This window comes from Lathyrus oleraceus, chromosome 7 (genome assembly GCF_024323335.1).
Source record: "Lathyrus oleraceus cultivar Zhongwan6 chromosome 7, CAAS_Psat_ZW6_1.0, whole genome shotgun sequence".
Classification (NCBI taxonomy): domain Eukaryota; kingdom Viridiplantae; phylum Streptophyta; class Magnoliopsida; order Fabales; family Fabaceae; genus Lathyrus; species Lathyrus oleraceus.
The window spans coordinates 366,516,770-366,522,899 of NC_066585.1; the positions used below are offsets into that span (position 1 = coordinate 366,516,770).

General features: G+C 37.1%; 1 long non-coding RNA gene across 2 annotated transcripts; it reads right to left on the reverse strand.

Annotated features, from left to right (window-relative positions):
* Positions 1 to 1,691: 1,691 nt before the first annotated feature.
* On the reverse strand, positions 1,692 to 3,498 carry LOC127106087 (uncharacterized). 2 transcript variants are annotated; one of them, XR_007795273.1, is made up of 2 exons: positions 3,033 to 3,498; positions 1,692 to 2,434 (listed from the first exon to the last, which is right to left on the reverse strand). It is a non-coding gene; the product is annotated as an uncharacterized LOC127106087 (long non-coding RNA). The 2 variants fall into 2 exon arrangements; XR_007795272.1 differs by having other exon boundaries at positions 2,929 to 3,498.
* Positions 3,499 to 6,130: the final 2,632 nt, after the last annotated feature.

The following is a 6,130-nucleotide window of genomic DNA, read 5'->3' on the forward strand; positions in this document are numbered from 1 at the left end:
TTTGAAATGATGATTCATTTTTGAAACCTATTATTTGCAAGGGTATTCCAGAACTCTCATGTTTAAACTTATGGGCTTCCTGATTAGCATACATGGCCTCATGTTTCATAAAATAATAAAGAATACAATACATCATGCATATCATGACCCGCATTTTCCATTAATATCCCCATATTACATCAAAATTTTCTAACAGATGAACCTGTAAAGGTCAAACCATCTACCTATATCACCTGGTATCCATTTTTCAACAAGCAAATTTTTGAATACTTCGGTATTTAATCCACTCATACCTTGAATATTCGAAAAGCTCTTGCAATTCGACCACTCAAGTTTAATTAGATTAAATAGGGGCAGCTGTCGTACCCCAAAATTTACCCTCCCCTTTTCACCTTTTTACTTTTCATCTGACCCATGACTTAATATTCATCTTCATTCATATGCATCATGCATTCATGTTAATACCATCTCATAGATTCAAAGTTTGTGGTTAATTCATGACTAGGGTTTTGCTTGAGTTTTAGAGTTTGGCTCATCATATGAGGGGAAACCCTAATTTCATGCTTTTTTTTAGATCTTGGTTCAAAAAGGTCACAATCATGGCGCTCAAGCCTTGATTACTGACTTCCACCCTTCGACCTCATGAGCTTTTATTTATGCATCTGAAACCCTAATTAGGGAAGATTTGATCTTAATGTGCTTTATGGCATGATTTGTCACCCTGTGCTTAATAGAACCCCAATTCATTGGGAAAAGATGTCTCATTATCATATCATGCCTCACCCATTATCCACATTCCTACATGGTTGATATTTCACCTGATTCAAACATTGCTTAGCCCATTGACTTAGGTCTCTTATGCATAGGTCTACATGTCTTGATTCATTTCATTCATATGGTACAGACGATCAAGGGTGACTGATTCATTCAGATATTGATTCATGCATTATAGCTTAAATTTTAGTCTTGATTCATGTGGATTACGCCTCGATTGCATTATGTATAAAAACCCTAATGCATGCCTCACAGTTGACCTTGGTCAACTATTGACTTTATTGGTCAACTTGTTGGCCAAAGTCAATCATTCATTTTATAGGCCCTTTCGGTTCAAGTCATGCATTAAATTCATCAACCATTGATCTTTCTTCCAATCTCGACCCTTTTTCAATCGACTTTCAAGCGTTAATCAAGAGTCCATTTTAAGGTGGTTATAGCAATTTTCCAATCACTTTTAATAGCTTTGTTTAACCATCCATAATCCTCATTTTTCTCAAATACTCCTAACACTCGGTTTTAAGCTATGTTTTAATTCAATCATATTTTGGTTTTCAATATTTTTTTCCATTCAAAGTTCAAACTTAATGTCACTCCTAAAAAAACCTTTACCTTAAATCCATTTCAAAGATAACTTAACCAAATCCCAATCTATGCTAAGTTAACTTTCAAATAGGAAAATCTATGCCATTAATATTTTGAAAACTTCAATAACATTAGTCTTATTCCCACTTTTTCAACATTTGAGTCCATCTAAAATCATAACCATTTGAATTCAATTTCTTCTTTATTAAGTTTCTTTCTAACTCATGATTTAAGACGATTCAATACATATTAATTAATTTCCCATGTCTAGATAATCCACATCTTTAATACATTTCCCATATTTAATGCATTTCCCAAATGACACCAACACATCCATGAATTTGCAATGTTCAATTAAGTTCCATTCATGTGTTTCAAACTTTTGTTTCCATTACAAGGCATATTTTTCAAGTCATAAGATACATGCATAAATTATTACAATACTACAATTCCTACTCAATGCTAATCCATTAGTTTTATAGAACCTAAGCAAGCCTAGCCTCTCCAATCTTCAAGGATTCCAAGCAAATGAGAGCTCCCTCAAGTGACCTACAAAATTCAAGCCATACTTTGAAACCATGTTAGTTAACTATTCAAACACATTTTAATGTAACTTTTGAAAATCATTCAAACTAAGCATTCAATTTTTCATTTAAGTCCTTTGAAACTTATTTAAAATCATTCAAATATAGAATTCATTCATACTAATGCATACACAATTCAATCAATATTCCATAACAAGTTCCACACCAATCCACATTTCAAACCAAAACATTCAAATCAATTTCGTATACATTTTCATTCATAACTAAGTCTTCATACAATCTTCTGCTTAATCCCCTTTACAGTCCTACAAACCCAAATAACAGGTCTCATAATTAATCCAATTTCAACCCCAATTTCATAAGTTAATTCCAAATAGCCCATGCTTCCAATTGCATAACTCAACAAAATAATACACTCTGCAAAAAGTAATAAATCAATTAACCCAACCAACTTCAGAACCGATTGCAATCACCGATTTCACTAAAGTTGCAATGTTCAAAACCACTTATCTAGCAATACAAAGTCAAGCCTGCAACCAATTGATTAAACAAACAAAATTCAGTTACCAGTTCATATTAATACTCAAATATTTTCAATTAACAAATTAATAAAGTAACAAGTTATCACATTTCACTTACAGCAAAGTGAAATTTCAATTCCCATTGTAAGTATACAAATGCAACACAAACGCAAATGACATTAAAATAAAATTCAAGCTAAGTTCATTTTGAATTCACAATTATTTCACCAATTGAATCTCTAACTAACACTAACTAAATTTAAATTTGCAACTGACTAGTGAATTTGAGTGTATTTTCGTGTGAATTTCATAAAAGAATTTCGAGTTCTATAAATGACCAACTTCGTTCATTCTCCATTGACGCATAGAATCCACGCATCTAACACACAAAATTGCAGAGCAAAATCACAAATTGACGCATAGAATCCACACATCTAACACAAAATTGCAGAGCAAAATCAGAAATAGCAAATCGAAACAGAGGAAGGAGAAGGAATTCGTACCTCTTTTTGACACATTGAATCAACAACAACCAAAACACAGAGGAGTTAAAGAAGAAAAATAATGGAAATCAAATCGAAACAGAGGAAGGAGAAGGAATTCGTACCTCTTTTTGCCTCCGCGTCAAAACAGTGAGTTCTTGCTCCTTTACACATTTTGTTGATTGAACTCATATCTGTTGGAGCTTGAATCGTCTAAATTGAACATTGAGTTGACGAAATGAGAAGCGCAAGGCGAAACACGTTGAGGTTGATGACGAAGCGCAAGGTGAAACGCGTTGAGGTTGATGACGAAGCGCAAGGTGAAACGCGTTGAGGTTGATGACGAAGCGCAAGGGGAAACGCGTTGAGGTCGATGACGAAGCGCGAACTGAGGGTTTGAAATGCGATGGTGTTATGTATGCGATGCCGGATGTCGAAGAAGTGCATTGTTGACGTTGAATCTTTTCACAAAATAGTTTTCGATTCGCATTTGTAACTTATCGAGAAGCGATTTTCCCTCACTCCTTTTGAAGTTCAGTTCACATTGCAGCTTTAGGTTAGGTTTGGGCCTAAGGCCCAAACGGATTGACTCTTGGCAAACCGGGCTCTCTATCCACCACCCTATTTTCCGTTTCAGCACCCCCTTATGAATTATAGAATTGGTGTCGGCTTTAGGAAAATTTTACCTTGTACCCCTACAATTAACCCCATACCCTTACAAAAATTTAAAAATTCTCACCTACAATTAACCCCATACCCCTACAAAAATTTAAAAATTCTCATTTTACCCTTAATTGGTTTTAACCAATTTACCATTTCATTTTTACCATTCGGTTGAAAATTGCAAAAATTACACTTTCACACCCCTCGCACCGGAACTCCTGCAAAAAGACTTCCGGTATGTATTTTTCCAAACCGGAAGACTTTAGGAAAGACTTCCGGAACACAAAAAAAAGCAAACCGAAACACTTAAGGAAAGAGTTCCGGTTCATATAAAAAAAAATTCAAAAAAATTTGCATACCGGAACTCTTTGGAGAAGTGTTCCGGTATGCATTATGTGTGTTACGGAAGTCTTTCCTAAAGTCTTCCGGTACGTTTTTTTTTTAATTTTTTTTTAATTTTTTTTTTTTAATTTTTTTTTTTTTTTTTACAGAAATGGAAAATCTTCCCAAAATATGTGTAGATACTACTGATGCGTTTATGACGACGGAAAGATTTGGTACACGAGAAGAGGTTATCAGATGGATTAAAAAGGTTGGAATCGACAATAAAGTAACTGTTATTATCAGTCGTTCAGATACTGAAACGGGGAAGAGAGGGAGAAGTAACAAAATAATATTTGGTTGTGATAAAGGTGGGAAACACAAGATTAATGATAGTGGTACCCAAAGTGCGTCCAAGAAATGTGGATGTCCATTTAAAATCAAGTCGACTCCGGCGAAAGATGGATCTGGTTGGAAGATTGATGTAAAATGTGGGTTACATAATCATGGTTTACCTGATAGATTAGAAGGTCATTCGTTTATTGGTAGGTTGACCACAGATGAGAAGCAACATGTCGCTGATTTGGCAAAGAGACATGTAGCACCTAGAAACATTTTGCTTTCCTTGCAAGACGAGTTTCCTGAGAATGTCACTCGGATTACGCAAGTATACAAGCATAAGAGTGTGATAGAAAAAGAGATAAGAGGTCCAAGGAGTGAGATACAACATTTGTTTAAGCTTATTGAGGATGCAGGATATGTGTATTGGAGTAGAAAACAGGATGACTCGGAAGTGGTGAGAGAGATATTTTGGGCACATCCTGATTCAGTTAAGTTGTTGAATATATTTCCGATTGTGTTAGTTATGGATAGCACCTACAAGACAAACAAATATAGACAACCTTTGTTTGAAATTGTTGGCATGACATCGACTGAGTTGACTTTTGCTATTGGATTTGCGTATATGGAGTCTGAGCAAACAGAGAATTTTTGTTGGGTATTGGAGAAATTAAAAGAGTTGTTTGTGAAGAAAGACATGTGTCCACAAGTGATTTTGACAGATAGAGATGTTGCTTTGATGAAAGCAATTGAAGTTGTGTTTCCCAACTCGATTAATTTGCTATGTAGATTTCACATTAACAAAAACGTTGGTGCCAAATGCAAACAACATGTGGTGAATGACCTGCAAAAGACGATAGACACATTATGGATGGAAGTTGTCTGGGCTAGTTGTCGCATTACGCGAAAAACCGGCGGGAAAACAAAACAATAGAGCCGCCACCGTGCGTTATTTATCCCAAAAGAGGGAAAGGAAACGCTCAGAGTAAACCTGGGAAAGACATGGTCTCGCGACCAAAGAGAATGGGATCGGGAGTCGGTTATGCGAAGGGAAGGTATTAGCACCCCTACGCATCCGTCGTACTCGACGGGATCCACGCACTAAAGGAAGGAAAATGGTTGCTAAACACTGCTCACAAACAAACACATATCGGCTGAAAGAGACACAAGAAAACAAACAAGACTGACTCGGCAGGATATCACATCCTGGGCCTACTTAGTCTATCTAGCATAGACATCAGAGTCGAAGTAGTTCGGACTGGGGGAAAAACATGCTCTCTAGGATGTCGCATCCTATGCATACGTATCTTCTTGGACTAAAGAAGAATCAGAGCATTCGTAGCTCGGCTAACGCACACCAAACAAAGCCACACAAACACGGGCAAACATGGAACCCGAATGCCAATCGCTGGACTTACATCAGCTTCCGAACCAAACACACCCACACTGGAACCCGAATGCCAATCGCTGGACTTATATCAGCTTCCAAGCACACCACAAGAGGATACGGAATGCCAATCGCTGGGCTTACATCCATCTCCTGACACACACAAAGACGAAACAAACGGGCGCCCGGAGAGATCTGCTCATCTCCTGCCTACGTACCTCATCTGGTATGAGGATCAGGGCGACGTAGTTCCCCTACGCAGGGACAAAGGACTAGCCTAACCAGATAACAGAGGGAGACACAACTAGGGAGACTACGACTCGAGCCTAGATGTTATCATGCAAAATCATCCCTAAGTTAAGGTTGCTATCTAACTTGCACATGGAGCAAGCTAAACCTAAGCACAGGCAATAGCAAAGCAAACAATCACAGATAGCACACACTATATACACACCAAGTGGGGCTCAAACAAAGGTTAGGCTGCAAGAGCAAGCCAACTGTATCAGGGTGATG